The sequence below is a fragment of the Anabrus simplex genome, chromosome 2 (genome assembly GCF_040414725.1).
Source record: "Anabrus simplex isolate iqAnaSimp1 chromosome 2, ASM4041472v1, whole genome shotgun sequence".
In the NCBI taxonomy this organism is placed as follows: Eukaryota; Metazoa; Arthropoda; class Insecta; order Orthoptera; family Tettigoniidae; genus Anabrus; species Anabrus simplex.
Window position 1 is genome coordinate 1,113,335,324 of NC_090266.1, and position 16,688 is coordinate 1,113,352,011.

Sequence of the window (16,688 nt, forward strand, 5' to 3'; positions counted from 1 at the left end):
GTTCTGGTTGTAAACCAGCCAGTCACCTATCACAACGGACGGGTTGATGGGAGAATGTTTTGCAGGATTCTACACTGTAATGGCATCAAAATATGAAACTCCACTGGCGGGGATGCAATTTATATCCTCGACAGTGGGAAGGAGTAAGTGAACATGCAGTTGGACCCAGAGGAATTGAAGATGCGAAAGGCCTTTCGAATCTAAATTCTTTCCGCATGAACCTCATTGAAAATATCGTCATCTGAGATGTCCGGGTTTACCACTCGCATCACGTAACTGAGTTCGGTGGTCACTTAGATAACCACCTCCTCACAAGGTCATATTTTCACTTAATTTGCAATGAAAGTGACCCGTATTGAATTCACATTGTAGCAGTTGGCAGTTATGTATATTGTTTTGTTCAAAATGATTACATAAATGACCATTATCGCGCTGCGGCTAGACCCCGTGTACAAGTGCATGATTTTAATCACTTTTGTCTTTAGTAAGGCTTTGTTTCCTACTTTTACCGACAATATACTTTACTAAGTTATGTTTTGAACGATTTTGGAATGACATATCTGATGAGTAGTGACCTAGGATACTGCAAACTGCAAATGAATTGAGTTAAATGTACTTTCATTCACTGCACTACATTTGTAATTACATTTGTAAACGACTTTTTATTTATGAAGCATATAAAATGCGGGTATCTTAATTCTCTCCGCCTTACTGGTTTGTTTTCTCACGAAGAACAATCATTATAATTTGGCACAAAGACGTTATTAGGCAAAGAGTTGTGCTGTGCATGAAATACAAGCCAACAGAATAACTGAGGTTATGGCTGAGGCTTAGGTTTTCTCCCACAGTAGGAAGCAGAGTTACCACAAAAGCTAAACATAAACGAAGCGCTATGATACGCAAAAACCGCAACGTTCCCTGCGGACTGCTGTACGTCATTCCGTTTCACAAATAGGTGACAGTTATTATGTCTTTGAGTGAGCTGTTGACATAAGCGGTGTTATTTAAGTATATGACATTTACATTTTTCAGTGAATTGCTGGTTCAAATAATTGAGTTCCGACATTGTTTTAATATATTTTTATTCTTATCAACACATATGCTAATATAGTTCATCATGTACGTCATTCCACTTTGATAACAAGCTCTAAATAATAGCAGTAGAATAATCATTAATAACAGTAACTGGTTATTTAAGTGCTCTCTATCCATATGGGTACCGTACCAAACTGGGTGCCTGAATGGATGTGGCTCATTAAAGTACATCCATACATACATTATCATTATAGACTGTTATGCCTTTCAGCGTTCAGTCTGCAAGCCTCTGAGAATTTACTAAACGTCGCCACAATCCTCGATTTGCAACTAGTGTTGTGGCCTCATTTAGTTCTATACTTCTTATCTTTAAGGGACACTGGGACTGAAATTTTGGCGAAATATATGTAAAATATTGATTTTCGGCTTTTTCCATATTAATACACCCCTAACCCCCGCGGATCAGATAGCAGTGTTTTCATCCAAATTCCTCCATTTTTAAAGCTCTAGCGTAGCTTTTAAATGCCTGGCATGCAGTCCTTTAAACGCCCACTTTCGTTCGACTCACGATCAGCACACATTAGTGGTGTATTCAAGCAGATTTCACGATTTCATTTCATAAGAATAATTCAAAAAGGCCTCCTACATCTGTCGGTCTGCATTTTGCTGCTTTCTAGTGGAGGAAGTAGGCACTTTTACTACGTAAACTATATAAGAACTACAAAAGTTTGAAAAATCTGAATGAAAATTACAGGTGGTGGTGTGGCCTTGCATAATATATTGAGTAAATTTTTATGCCTATTTTCAAAGACAGTTATTACTTATTAAAGAAATATTTATTAGTTTCAACATTATTTATGACTATTTCCGTACATACCATGTGCAAATCCTGTTTGTTTACAAACAAGTTGTTTTCCAGTTTGATTGTGTTGAGGTATGCAAGTATTTTCTACTATTGTTTGGTGGTGTTCTGTGGTGAAATGCATACAGTAAGTTCTCGGTGGCATAAGCCAAAATCCAAAAGTAGGAGAAAACAAGAAATTTCTTTGAGATTATCAGCTGGCAATACAGGTTATGAGCATTGTCCATTATTTTAAAAAATTGCTTTTTTCTCTGTTTCACATTTTCAGGCATTCAAAATGTTACACGCGTCATAAATCTTATGATATTGCTTTCAAAATTTGCATGTATTATCTTCATTGCATTGACTATAAACCTGCAGATCGATTTTTGGATTGCACTTTTGGTCTGGCTGCAAAAAAATTTCAAACTTAAAAAATTGAAGATTTTTGTAGATTAAAAACTTGGATATGAAAAAAATTTATTTCTTCATACTCATTAATGCAATTCAAAAAAGAATCCGTAGGTTTCTTCCAATTGTATTAATGCAATAGAATATTACCTAAAAGTTACACTATCTTGATTGGTTTAATGCGGCAGACCTTTATAAATATAGAATAATTTGCACATGAAAATGTATAAAATAATTAATATCTCAAGAACTAATCAACTTGCAATGCTCAAATTTACCACAGTGGTTTACGTTATGACTATTCATAAGCATACAAAATTTCAAAGCTGTACCTCAGTTTATATAGAATTTGGAAATTTCAGTCCCAGTGTCCCTTAAATCGTTAGAAACCGAGTCTAACCATCGTGGTCTTGGTCTCCCTCTACTTCTCTTACCCTCCATAGCAGAGTCCATTATTCTCCTAGGTAACCTTTCCTCCTCCATTCGCCTCACATGACCCCACCACCGAAGCCGGTTTATGCGTACAGCTTCATCCATCGAGTTCATTCCTAAATCAATCTTTATCTGCTCATTCCGAGTACCTTCCTGCCATTGTTCCCACCTGTTTGTACCAGCAATCATTCTTGCTACTTTCATGTCTGTTACTTCTAACTTATGAATAAGATATCCTGAGTCCACCGAGCTTTCGCTCCCGTAAAGCAAAGTTGGTCTGAAAACAGACCGATGTAAAGATAGTTTCGTCTGGGAGCTGACTTCCGTCTTACAGAATACTGCTGATCGCAACTGCGAGCTCACTGCATTAGCTTTACTACACCTTGATTCAATCTCACTTACTATATTACCATCCTAGGAGAACACACAACCTAAATACTTGAAATTATCGACCAGTTCTAGCTTTGTATCACCAATCTGACATTCAATGTTGTTGAATTTCTTACCTACTGACATCAATTTAGTCGTCGAGAGGCTAATTTTCATACCATACTCATTGCACCTATTTTCAAATTACAAGATATTAGACTGCAGGCTTTCGGCACAGTCTGCCATTAAGACCAAGTCGTCAGCATAGGCCAAACTGCTTACTACATTTCCACCTAACTGAATCCCTCCCTGCCATTTTATACCTTTCAGCAGATGATCCATGTAAACTACGAACAGCAAAGGTGAAAGATTACAGCCTTGTGTAACTCCTGTAAGTACCCTGAACCAAGAACTCATTCTACCATCAATTCTCACTGAAGCCCAATGGTCAACATAAATGCCTTTGATTGATTTTAATAATATACCTTTAATTCCATAGTCCCCCAGTATAGTGAACATCTTTTCCCTCGGTACCCTGTCATATGCTTTCTCTAGATCTACGAAACATAAACACAACTGCCTATTCCTCTTGTAGCATTTTTCAATTACCTGGCGCATACTGAAAATCTGATCCTGGCAGCCTCTCTGTGGTCTGAGAAAACACTGGTTTTCATCCAACTTCCTCTCAACTACTGATCGCACCCTCCCTTCCAAGATGCCAGTGAATACTTTGCCTGGTATAAGAATCAATGATATACCTCGATAGTTGTTGCAATCCTTCCTGTTCCCTTGCTTATAGATAGGTGCAATTACTGCTGTTGTCCAATCTGAAGGTACCTTACCAACACTCCACGCTAATTTTACTACTCTATGAATCCATTTCATCCCTGCCTTCCCACTATACTTCACCATTTCAGGTCTAATTTCATCTATTCCTGCTGCCTTATGACAATGGAGTTTATTTACCATCCTTTCCACTTCCTCAAGCATAATTTCACCAACATCGTTTTCCTCCTCCTCATGAGCTTGGCTGTTTGCAACTCCACCAGGATGATTTCCTTTTACATTGAGAAGATGTTCAAAATATTCCCTCCACCTCTCCACTGATTCCCCGGGATCTATTATTTCACCTGAATTACTCAAAACACTGCTCATTTTCTTTTTTCCTCCCTTCCTAAGATTCTTTATTACTGTCCAGAAAGGTTTCCCTGCTGTTGACCTAGCCTTTCCACATTATTACCAAAATCTTCCCATGACTTCTTTATGGACTCAACAACTATTTGTTTCGCTCTGTTTCTTACATCTACGTACAAATCCCTGTCTGCCTCGGCTCTTGTTTGGAGCCATTACTGATAAGCCTTCTTTTTACGTTTACAGGCTGCTCTCACTTCATCATTCCACCAAGATGTTCGCCTTTTCCCATTTTTACACACAGTTGTTCCTAGGCATTCCCTTGCTGTTTCTACTACAGCATCCCTGTATACCACCCCTTCACTTTCTATATCCTGAACCTGCTTACTGTCTACTGTTCGAAACTTCTCACTAATCATATCCATGTACTTCTCTCTAATTTCCTCGTCCTGGAGATTTTCTACCCTTATTCGTTTGCAGACAGATTTCATTTTCTCTACCCTAGGCCTAGAGATACTTAGTTCACTACAGATCAGATAAAGGTCTGTATCATCGAAATATCCGCGAAAAACTCGTACATTCCTAACAGATTTCCTGAATTCAAAGTCTGTTAAGATATAGTCTATTATGGATGTGGTACCCCTAGCCTCCCCTGTGTAGCGGTGAATAGCCTTATGGTTGAATAATGTATTCGTAACAGCTAAACCAACACTAGCACAGAAGTCCAGCAAACGCTTCCCATTCCCATTAGCTTCCATATCTTCCCCACACTTACCAGTCACCCTTTCGTATCCTTCAGTTCTATTCCCAACTCTCGCATTGAAATCGCCCATTAGCACTATTCTATCCTTGCTGTTGACCCTGACAACGATGTCACTCAATGCTTCATAAAACTTGTCAACTTCATCCTCATCTTCAACCTCACATGGTGAATACACGGACACAATTCTTGTCTTAATTCCTCCCACTGACAAATCTACCCATATAATTCGCTCATTTACGTGCCTAACAGAAACTATGTTCAGTGCAACGGTGTTCCTGATAAAGAGCCCTACCCCAGACTCTGCCCTTCCCTTTCTAACACCCGTCAAGTACACTTCATAATCTCCTATCTCTTCCTTATTATCTCCCCTTACCCAAATATCACTTACTCATAGCACATCCAGATGCATCCTCTTTGCTGACTCAGCCAGTTCTACATTCCTTCTTCCATAAGCCCCATTAATATTGATAGCTCTCCATCGAATTCCATTTCGTTCGCCAAGTTGTTTCCAAGGAGTCCCTCGCTTGTCAAATGGGAGTGGGACTCCATTACTCCCATAGGTCCGAGGCTTGCTTAAAATGTTCTGAGCTCGGTAAATTAATGAAGCAGGATGCTATCCTACTTGCACATAGTCCAAGTGAGGATCTCTCCTCTAACGGGTTATGGACCACCGGTGAATTGTATAGTCCTAGCCTCCTGAGCACAAGGAGGGCCATGTCTCAGAATATGTCCGAGATGCCCACTCCCATTCCATAGCACTCAGCCGTTGCCCATGGTTCACGAACTAGGACGTGACTACAGTAACCCAAAAACATGAACCATTAAAGTAACCAGCAACAAATTCATTATATTCCAAATGTGAAATATCTTGGTGCTAAATCATTGTTGCTCACTGGAAGTACACGTAACACTAATTATGAAATAATAAAGGGTTAAAGGATTAAACTCTGACGTAGGGATGGGGGTGGTGCTTTAAGGGTTGCGATGAAGAGAGGGCTTTAAACGTTACTGATGATGCTAATTGAGCTGTACCGTTTGTTTGTGCGAGTCTCTGAGTGTCAGCTTCTCCATTGAGTTTGATGAACATCTCCTTAGAAGTAGGGCGGATGCCAACTATCTCGTCACGTCTCATATTAAAGCGGAGTAAGGTTTTGAATATATGGGTCGGAGAATTGAAGTCTGTGGTGGGATTGAACAGGAGAAACACATGGGTGCCATTAGGGGACGTCTGAAGTGAACGGAGGTTGCGATGAGGCGGTCAGTTCTGGAGGTGGGGAGGTCAGATGGGACAGATGGTTCGCTGTTCAGATAAGTTGGTAGAGCTCCGGTGATGGGGTCGGTAGGCTGTCGTCACGACGGCAGGAGCTGGTTCCTCTTCAGGAGGAAGTAGTGAAGCTGTTCGAGCACCGTCCCACTGCGGAGCCAGGTTCACAGGTAGGAACCGAACCTGGTAGTTTGGATCAGCGTATGAAGACATGATGGCCGTGTGGTATGCAATGGTAGCTAGATCTGCAGCTGCTTGGACGGCGCCTGAATGTGTGGTAGTCAGTGTGGTGGTTGTAGTGGTTCTGGTGGGGTAGCTTACATGATGTTGCTAGAAGTTCACTGCATTCTACCTCCGAATTGGCCCCATAGGTAAGAGGACGAAATTCAGTTAGAGGAAATGTATACTGGTCTGTCTGTACGCAAGCCCGTAGAAACACTGGTAATCGCCGAACCACCGCACGGTACCACTACATAAGATTTTAAAGTCCAAAGTAAAACCCCGCGAATGCCACTCCGTCTACCTGTCACAAACATGTTTTCAGGTGTCTGTTAAAATCCGTGCTGGATTTGGGCCAATGGGCTTCGTGATGATGATGATGATGCTGGTTGTTTAAAGGGGCCTAACATCGAAGGTCATCGGCCCTTGGGCTTCGTTGGACCGTACGACGAAGGATCGTATTGCTCCAACAGCTGTCTGTCTGTTAGAGCTTTCATTCCTCTCATGAGGGTGAAGACGGGTCACCTAGTAGCAGTGGCGACTCTTCACTTCTGCTTTAGGGGATGTAACAGAAAAAAATTGCAAACATCAACGCAAACAGACTGTCATTCCAAAATATTTTTTCAAAAGAAAACAACAAACAAGGCCAGCATAATAGTTTATTTAAGATCTCACATCCACTAATCCAATTGTTTGTTTCAAAAATATTGCTGTTGAAATGACGAACACGTAACTTACGTCTTAAGTTGTGTAGTTACATTTAGAGTTGGACGCGGTTGTCCTTCATTTATAATTCTGCTTTTCTCAGTAAAAGAAAGTATACTAAATGGTTCTATTAATAATCGTTCAATTACATAATGGTTAGAATTCAATTCGGATTACGCGGTAGAAATGCGTGACCCTGGCAGTCCTACATCCATGAACTACTCTCTGATGCGTGGGATGTCATTTCAAAATCGCATCATTCCCGCATTTTCTTCATTTGATATTTACACTACAAGCGCACGAAACTGAATCATTTGTATTACAACAACATACATTTGTAATGCATCATCATTTATAGTTCACGAAAAGAACCATTCACAAGCAAGAACTCCAGTATTTCATTTTATAGCGAATGTATAATCGGCCACACATGATAATTTACAGTACAGGGGTCCACCTTGCACGCCCTCTTGACGGATGTGCTTGTTCGTTCTGCATTCTAACCCCACGCAAGAGATCAACAAACAACGCGGGTCCAATACTGGTGATGCTATCTCTGGAGTAGTTCGGCAATCAGAAGAAGTCACTAGCATCCGTCTCTGAGTATCGATAACTGTGCGTTTGAACTTTATATAAATAACTTCCAATAAAATATGAAAAATGAACATTTTTTCGTTGCAAATACAAGGGATGTAGGCTAACGCATCAATCGCATGTATGGGAAATTCGCCACTGCCTAGTAGGAAGCATCTGCTCTGTCCAAGAGAGTTGTGGGGGTTAAAGGTGCGGTCGGTAGATGCAGAGTGGGTTTCAGCCCTTGCGTTTCGTCCCTTAAGAGGCCACGGATTGTCCGTGGTCCAACAGCTCTGTACTAAGACCGGCCAACCAAGCAGAGGAAAGGTGGCCACGGTTCTACCGTGGCTCTACGCCTCTGCATTCGGGAGACGGGACAGGGGCACAGGGTTGGACTTCAGGTTTTCCATTCCCCTGCACCAAGGTGAATGCCGGGACAGTTCGTAGTGTAGGCCACGGCCGCCCACCCCCTCACCTTCACGGCACATCTTCTTCACCGTAACAAATCTCCCGGCCTGAGAGACGGCGTCACCGTCTAAGAGGCCCGCCTCCCCCTTCAGGGGAGGAATGACAACGTTTAGTAGTAGTAGCAGTTAAAGGTGACGTGCTAGATGTGGGAGAGGGTAAATAGATGTGATATGTGTTGAAATTTGGATTGAGGACGTCTTGGCTATGTGGTTTAGTGAGTCATGTACATTGTTGTTTACAATAAATTTTTACATTAAACAATAAATTATAGCTTAGTAAGAAATGAGAATTAAACTTTAAATGCCTCCTCTAAATTATTAAACCAAATGGTTCTCACAATTGTCTGTAATGGATAAGAAAACAAAGTAGGCATTTTCCACCATTCATAGTAAAATGATTGACAGTTATATGCACGAATGTATACAAGGTATTCGTCTTTTAAATGTCAATTCTGGTAATATGTTAGCAGACTAACAACATAAATGATAGCTATTCCTCTTCGTTTTCTACCGCTTTTCCGATGCCTGTCGGGTCACGGGTGCGAACTCTGTCGCACATGTGGATTTGGCCCTGTTTTGCGGCCGGATGCCGTTCCTGACGCCAGCCCTGCATGGAGGGATGTAATCACTATTGCGTGTTTATGTGGTGGTTGGCAGTGTAGTGTGTTGTCTGAATAGGAAGAGGAAAGTGTTGGGACAAATACAAACACCCAGTCTCCTGACAAGAATACTTAATCAAAGGCGATTAAAATCCCCGACCCGGCCGAGAATCGAACCCGGGACCATCTTAACCGAAGGCCTCTACGCTGACCATTCAGCCAAGAAGTCGGACAGCATAAACGATAGCTACACGCACCAATAAATGGACATGCTTCCTGACAGCTTAATAACTTAGTAAGGGATTAGAATTGCATTTGTAATATTACTTCCTATGAATATTAAGGAAAACGGATTTAATGATTGTAGACATGATATAGGCCTTCTCGGCTTACACCGTGTCAAGAAAATAAGGTGTCATGGTTTACGTTTCGCAGAGAAATTTGGTCCGCGTCTTGAGAAGAAAATCTCGACTGTTCACGAGGAAGAATCCTTCAATAATGAAGGTTTGAAGTGTTACGGTCTTTCGTCACAAGATGGCTCGCTGTATGCTGCTGCAGCGCTAGCATTCCAAATGGCAGCATACGGTACCGTCAGAGTTGGTGTGGGAGGGAGCCTGGGGCCGCATTAACGTGTTAGGAGGCCCTGGGCTGTTTAAAAATGTGGGGCCTCTTCTTCGTAACATCACGTAAGACTAGCTTACTGAAGTCGTTATAGAACTACTTCCACTTAAATTGATGAATAGGGAAGTGTTGAAATAGACCACAATTTTTCTCTACTTTTCATGTTAATCCATATATATAAAATAACTTGTCCTGACTGACTGAGTGACTGACTGGCTGACTGACTGAATGATTCATCATCGCCGAGCCAAAACTACTGGACATAAAGAAATAAAATTTTGGGGATATATTCATATTAAGATGTAGGTGTAGAAGATTTTTGGATATTCCGTCGCTAAGGGGGTGAAAAGGGGGGTGAAATTTTAAAATGCATGTATCTATATCTCAAAACTTTAAACGTTTACAAATGTAAAAGTTGGTATTTAGAAACTTCTTGAAAAAATAAGGATACACGTATTTCTTTTCTTTTCAGAAAATCCCAGTAGAAGGGGTGAAAAAGGGTGAAAAATGATGAAAAAGGTGTTGAATGCCTTTAATCAGGATACCGGTACTTATAGCTCAGAAACTATAGACATTACAGGCCTGAAAATTGGTACTTTTGATCTCTTTTAAAAATAAAGAAACACGTATTTTTTTGTTTTTGGGAAATCCAATTAATGGGAGGGTGGAAAAGGGGGGGTGAATTTTTAAAATGAGTGCATCTATAACTCAAAACATTTAAAGTTTACAGATGTAAAAATTGGTATTTAGGATCTTCATTAAAAGTAAGAAAACACGTATTTTGTTTTCGGAAAATCCAAATAGGAAGGGTGAAAAGGGGTGAAAAAGGGGTTGAATGCCTTTCAAGAGGATACTTATATCTCAGAAACTGAAGATATTACAGACCTGAAAATTGGTGTTTGGGATCTCCTTTAAAAATAAAGAAACACCTACTTTTTTGTTTTTTTTTTGGAAAATACAATTAATGGGAGGGTGAAAATGGGGTGAATTTTTGAAATGAGTGTATCTATATCTCAAAACTTTTAAAGTTTACAGATGTAAAAATTGGAATTTAGAATCTTCTTTAAAAGTGAAGAAACACGTATTATTTTTTGTTTTCAGAAAATACCAATAGGAAGGGTGGAAAAGGGTGAAAAATGGGTTGAATGCCTTTAATGAGGCTATTTATATTTCAGAACCTGAAGATATTATGGACCTTAAAATTGGAGTTTGGGATCTCCTTTATAAATAAAGAAACACGTTTTTTTTTTTTTTTTTTTTTTTTTGGAAAATCCAATTAATGGGTGAATTTTTAAAATGAGTGTATCTATATCTCAAAACTTTTAAGGTTTATAGATGTAAAATTTCGTATTTAGAATCCCCTTTAAAAAAAGAAATGGCGTCTCCGAAAACCGTAAAAGAGTAGTTAGGGGGACGTAAAACAAATAACATTATAAAAAAGAAACACCTATTTTCTTGTTTTCGTGAAATCCCAATAGGAAGGGTGGAAAAGGGTGAAAAAGGGTGAAAAAGGGGTTGTATGCCTTTAATGAAGCTACTTATATTTAAGAACCTGAAGATGTTACAGACCTCAAAATTGATATTAGGGATCTGGTGGTGGTGGTGATTATTGTTTTAAGAGGAAGTACAACTGGGCAACCATCCTCAAATATTTGGGATCTGCTTTAAAAAGAAAGAAACAGGTATTTTCTCGTTTTTGGAAAATCCAAATAATGAGGGTGAAAAGGGGGGTGAATTTTTAAAATGAGTGTGTCTACATCTTAAAACTTTAAAAGTTTACAGATGTAAAAATTGGTTTTTAGAATCTCCATAAAAATTAAGGAACACGTATTTATTTGTTTTCTGTAAATCCCAATAGGAGGGGTGAAAAAGGGTGAATAATGGGTTGAATGCCTTTAATGAGGATACATATATCTCAGAAACTGAAGATATTACAGAACTGAGATTAATATATGGTATCTCCTTTAAAAATAAAGAAAAAACATTTATTTTGGTTTTAGAAAATCCAATTAATGACGGTTAAACAGGAGTGACAAATTGAGCTGAATTTTTTAAAAACTACATCTACATAATATCTGAGAAAAGTAAAATGTTACAGATGTAAAAAATGGGTGTTTGGAATCTCCTGTAAATGTAAAAAAACATAGGTGATTTGTTTTTGGAAACTCCATTTAAGGGGAACTAAAAAGGGGTGAAATTTTAAAATGAGAATTTCTACAGTATATCTAAAAAACTTAACATATTACAGAAGTGAAAAATGGTATTTTTTACTCTATTAAAAATCAAGAAACGTGTATTTTTAGTTTTCGGGAATACCACTTGGGTGGAAGAGGGGGGTAAAAGTGACTGAAAATGATGTTGAATTATTTTAATTAGGCTACTGATATCTCAAAAATGAAGATGTTACGGACGTGAAATTTGATATTTGGAATCTGCTTTAAAAGTAAAGAAAAACGTATTCTCGGAAAATCCAATGAAGAGCGGGGGTTGAAAGAATTGAAAAATTAATTGACTTAATTGTATGAGAATGCATACATCGAATAAAAACCAAAGTTGTTACAGACGTGAAAATTGGTATTTGGATCTCCTTTTAAAAACAAAGAAAAACACGGTTTTTTGGGGGGGAACCATCTTGGGGGGCGGGAGTGATAAGGAGTTGAATTCCTTTCATGATGACACATAAATCAAAGACTGAAGAAGTTAGATTCGTGATAATTGGTATTTAGAAGGTCCTTTACTATTAAAGAAACAAGTATTTTTTTCCAGAAAATTCACTTAGGGAGTGGGGGGAGGATGATGAAAGGAAGTGAAGAAAAGTGAATTAATTATACGGGGATACTTATATCTCAAAACTGAAGTTAATAGACGTGAACATTGGTGTTTGGATTCTCCTTTAAACATAAAGAAACACGCCTTCTTTTAATTTTTTTTTTGGGGGGGGGGTAAATAAACTTAACGTCAGTGGGGTGTAAAAGGAGGTGAGACCAGTTGATTTTACTGTTCATAACGTACTTATAAGGAGCCTCCGTTGCTCAGGCGGCAGCACGCCGGCATCTCACAGCTGGGTTCCGTGGTTCAAATACCGGTCACTCCATGTGACATTCGTGCTGGACAAAAGGAGGCGGGACAGGTTTTTCTTCGGATACTCAGGTTTTCCCTGTCATCATTCATTCCAGAACACTGTCCAATATTTCATTTCATTTGTTATTCATCGATCATTGCCCCAGAGGAGTGCTTCGGCAGCCGGCATAATTCCTATTGTCGTCGCTAGATGGGGCTTTATTCATTCCATTCCTGACCCTGCCGAATGACTGGAAACAGGCTGTAGATTTTCGATGTACTTATTCTGGTCATAAACCGATCATTTTTAATCTTTCCTGGGTTCGTTTTCAAGAGCCAACTTTTCCTTTGGAGAACCTTCTTTGAAATAAATGATAGGAATGAGATTGACCGTCAAGTTGTTCACCTCTATAATAAGGCCAATAATGCACGGAAGTATGTCATTCGTATCGCGGTATAGCGGTCTTGCATCTTGCTGTGGGGTCCAGAACATTTAATAATAATAATAATAATAATAATAATAATAATAATAATAATAATAATAATAATCTAGACCGTCATGTGGGGACGGCGCTGGAAACGGGTCCTGGATGGGTAATGACTAAAAATGCAGTCCGGCCGCGGGTTCAGTACCGCCAAGGCACCCATGCCGGATCTCCTGAAGGATTTCATCCATATTAAACATGCTTATAGGAAAAGATGGCAAAGATTTAGGGACCCAACTGACCGGGTGGAATACCTGGACCTATCCCGGGAAGTACGAAATCGATTGCTGGAAAGAAAGATTGAAAAACGGGAGGAAACGTGCCGTAATCTATTAGAAAACGAGTCAGATCGCGAATTTTGGCGGATTCTCGCAGTAAACGAGTCAGATCGCGAATTTCGGCGGATTATATATCTAAAATAATAAGCATTCAATTATAAATTTCAGTATAATACCGTAGCGAAGCACGGGTATCTTGCTAGTATTTCATAAAAACCAAAACATATTTTACATTTGTCTCATCATCACTATCAAATCGACACACAAAACGGAACTTACTACGATCTCATTCCCATTATCTTATTGGCATTACATGAATTTAGAATATAAAATTTAAAACTAAATCAACATGTAAAAAGCTAGCACAAGAGGTATATTATGAGATAACGAAGAACATTGTAGTATTATGACTTGTACTACTCCTTCTACAAGTAGTAATACTACAATGTCCTTCGTTATATAATTGGCAAACTCATTCCTATCTGCATTAAAGTATCGATTATCTGGCTATCGATCAGTAGAAATATCGGCTAACAGAAAGTGTCCTAGTCTGCAAATTCAAATATCTGCGTTATGTATATCCGCAAGTGCTGTGACATAGTAACTTTTTTTCCTTCCTACGTCAGCAGCTTCTCATCCAGAAATACAGAAATACCGTTAAAATATATTATGTCCATTTCGGCCAATTGTAACTCTTTTCATCCAAAGCTTACATATTTTTTACTCCGACGTACTTAACAATACTGCCGTTGCCGTCAGTGGCGCATTAATCTTCGCTTGTGGCAGGTATTGAAATGAAATGAATGATTGTAGAGTTCGCAATGACGTCTAAAGGAACACAGGTCATTTTCGCTTTTTCCGATAAATTTAGTTAAGGATGGTGTTGGCGGATCAAGATTAGTTCAAGAATTTGGAACTGGAAGGACACAGTAACGAACATTTAAATAAAGAGTGATACCTATTCGAAAATTATAAGTGCATTTGACAATAAGGACGGAAGCTTGAAACAGAAAACTTTGAAAGTGTTCAGTATCACTGCATTGCTCTTATGGCGTAGGAGCAGACTTTTTCACAAATGATCGGCTAGCCGAAAACTCACTTATCTGATCGTTACCATTCCCGACTTCTTTCGGATAATCGATGTTGTACTGAACTGACCTAATTGGTAGTTGAATAACTTTTACATTAAAATGTCTTTTTCCTTGCCTTCAGATTTGCAAATGACTGTAAAACATCATCGAATGACAACTCATTTGTTATGCCATGTTCTAAAGACATGATAGTCAAACCGTCCAGTCTTGGTTGAAGCATGGTTGACCGTAATTTATTTTCGATTAGTGCCAGCTTATAGAAAGAATGCTCTGCTTCGCAATTGGTTATTGGAATTACCAAATACAATTTCAATGCCACAAATACATTTGGAATTACACTAATCAAATCACTTTCGTGTATGTATTTAGCTATTTCCTGGCAAGTAACTACATCTACAATCGAAACAGACTTTCAACGTATTAGGTCGTGTTACGTACTACATGTACGTAACAATGCGGTCGTGAAAATTCAATATTCATTGACATGTCCCACAACGGGCGACTTAAACGCACTCTACAGTGTGCTAGCAGCAGTGCAAGACCTGTAGCTCAGATCCTTTCAAACAGAACAAAGATGGCCGAGGCCACCATAGCTCAATTGGTAGAGCAACCGACGCGAAATCGGGAGGTTGTGGGTTCGGATCCCACTGGTGTCCGGCTGGCCGTTTTTGTTCTGTACTTAACATCTCTTCAACACGTACTACATGTACGTAACACGACCTAATACGTTGAAAGTCTGTTTCGATTACAATGCGGTCGTGAAAATTCAATATTCTTCAACTACATCTACACTTTTAACGAAATCATAAAAATGTTTAATTGCTAGTTTCAAAGATTCATCAAGGTGATCTCGGTAAAAACGTAAACAGTTATTAAGAGAAGTTTCATCCACAGTACATGAAGCCTTACAGTCTACAATGACTGAAATGTTTTGTAAGACTGAAGACGATTATTAAGTCCACTACATAAACTATCAATTATCACCAAAAATGTTTCTACTTCAAGTTATTTTTCTCCTTTCAAAATAGTTTCGTTAAGGGCATTACCATCAGCATATCTCTTCTTTGATTGTGCTCAAAACCTGCGAGATATTTTTCACATAACCGTTTAGCTTCCTCTTCATATTTGTCAAAATTACCTCTTTCATTGGCTATGAATGTAACCAGAGACTCGAGAAGTTTACAACCTGTTAACAAGTCTAGTGTAGTTTTCTGTAAACTCACACTAACTTTATCATAACTTTCCAAAATTTCAAGCCAAAAGACACACATAAAAGCCGATTCAAATTTCATGAACTTATTTTTCTGTGATTTTGCTTCTCTCCGGGACTCAAATTTTTCTTCAGCATTCTCACATATGATATCTAATACACAAAAAATATTGTTATAGTTGATACGCAAGGCTTTCACTGCTTCATAATGACAACAGCATCTGGTTTGACTCAAACTTCAGGTGAAGAAGTTTATAATTTAAGTGCGGTTCCAAACTTCTCGACGACATAGCCCATTTACGAGGAGAGCTTGAGAAATAAACATACAGTCGTAGCAGGTAGGTGAAAAACTTCAAAGCTTCACAACAGGATTCAACAGCACTTACTCCGACTAAATTTCATGAGTGACCTGCACAAGGCACGAACGGGGCAAATTTATTTCCTTCTTTAGTTGTGCCTGAAACCCATTGTACTGGCCAGACATATTCGCCGCATTGTCACAAGAAATACCTCTACATTGACTTAAAGGTATGCTTTTGCTATCCAAAAATGATTTTACTTCATTAAACAATAAGTTTCCTGTGTGGCTATTTATGGCCTTAAAACAAAGGACACTTTCTTTGACTTCCCCAGAATGCAGATATCTACATACAATTGACAATTGGTCTACATGAGCACAATCCGAGGAAGAGTCTACTATCAGTGAATAGTAATGTGATTCTTTTATTTCACTTAGTATTGTATTTAACACCTTTTCCCCTATTAAATGAATCTGTTCTTCGGCAATTGTTTTTGATAAATACGAAGGCGTCCCTTTACCTTCATTACCGTGTTTTGAAATGTGATCCTTCAGAAAAGGGTCAAACTGGGAAATTAGTTCAAGGATTCCTAACTATTTCCCATTATTATAAGCTCCAAAAATCTCATTTTCTCCACGAAATGCTAGTCCTCGCACACACAACAATGTTATGACTGCCACAATTCGTTTCAACACCTCGCCCCAGTACTGGGACTCTAAAGTTATCTGTTTGACTAACTGACTATCAAATCGTGAGGAAATTTTCTGCCTATACAACCAAGAATTAATTGTATTCCTCTGTTCTATATTGTTTTCATGGCTACTAACAGCTTCGT

At 38.9% G+C, this 16,688-nt stretch overlaps 1 protein-coding gene and 1 non-coding gene across 2 annotated transcripts in view; one reads left to right on the forward strand and one right to left on the reverse strand.

Annotated features, from left to right (window-relative positions):
* Positions 1-16,688, reverse strand: part of LOC136863322 (allatostatin-A receptor) — a 1,657,357-nt gene that overhangs the window by 1,617,478 nt on the left and 23,191 nt on the right. The gene's annotated exons all lie outside the window — the stretch shown is intronic.
* TRNAS-CGA (transfer RNA serine (anticodon CGA)) lies at positions 14,928-15,004 on the forward strand. The gene has a single exon. It is a non-coding gene; the product is annotated as a tRNA-Ser (tRNA).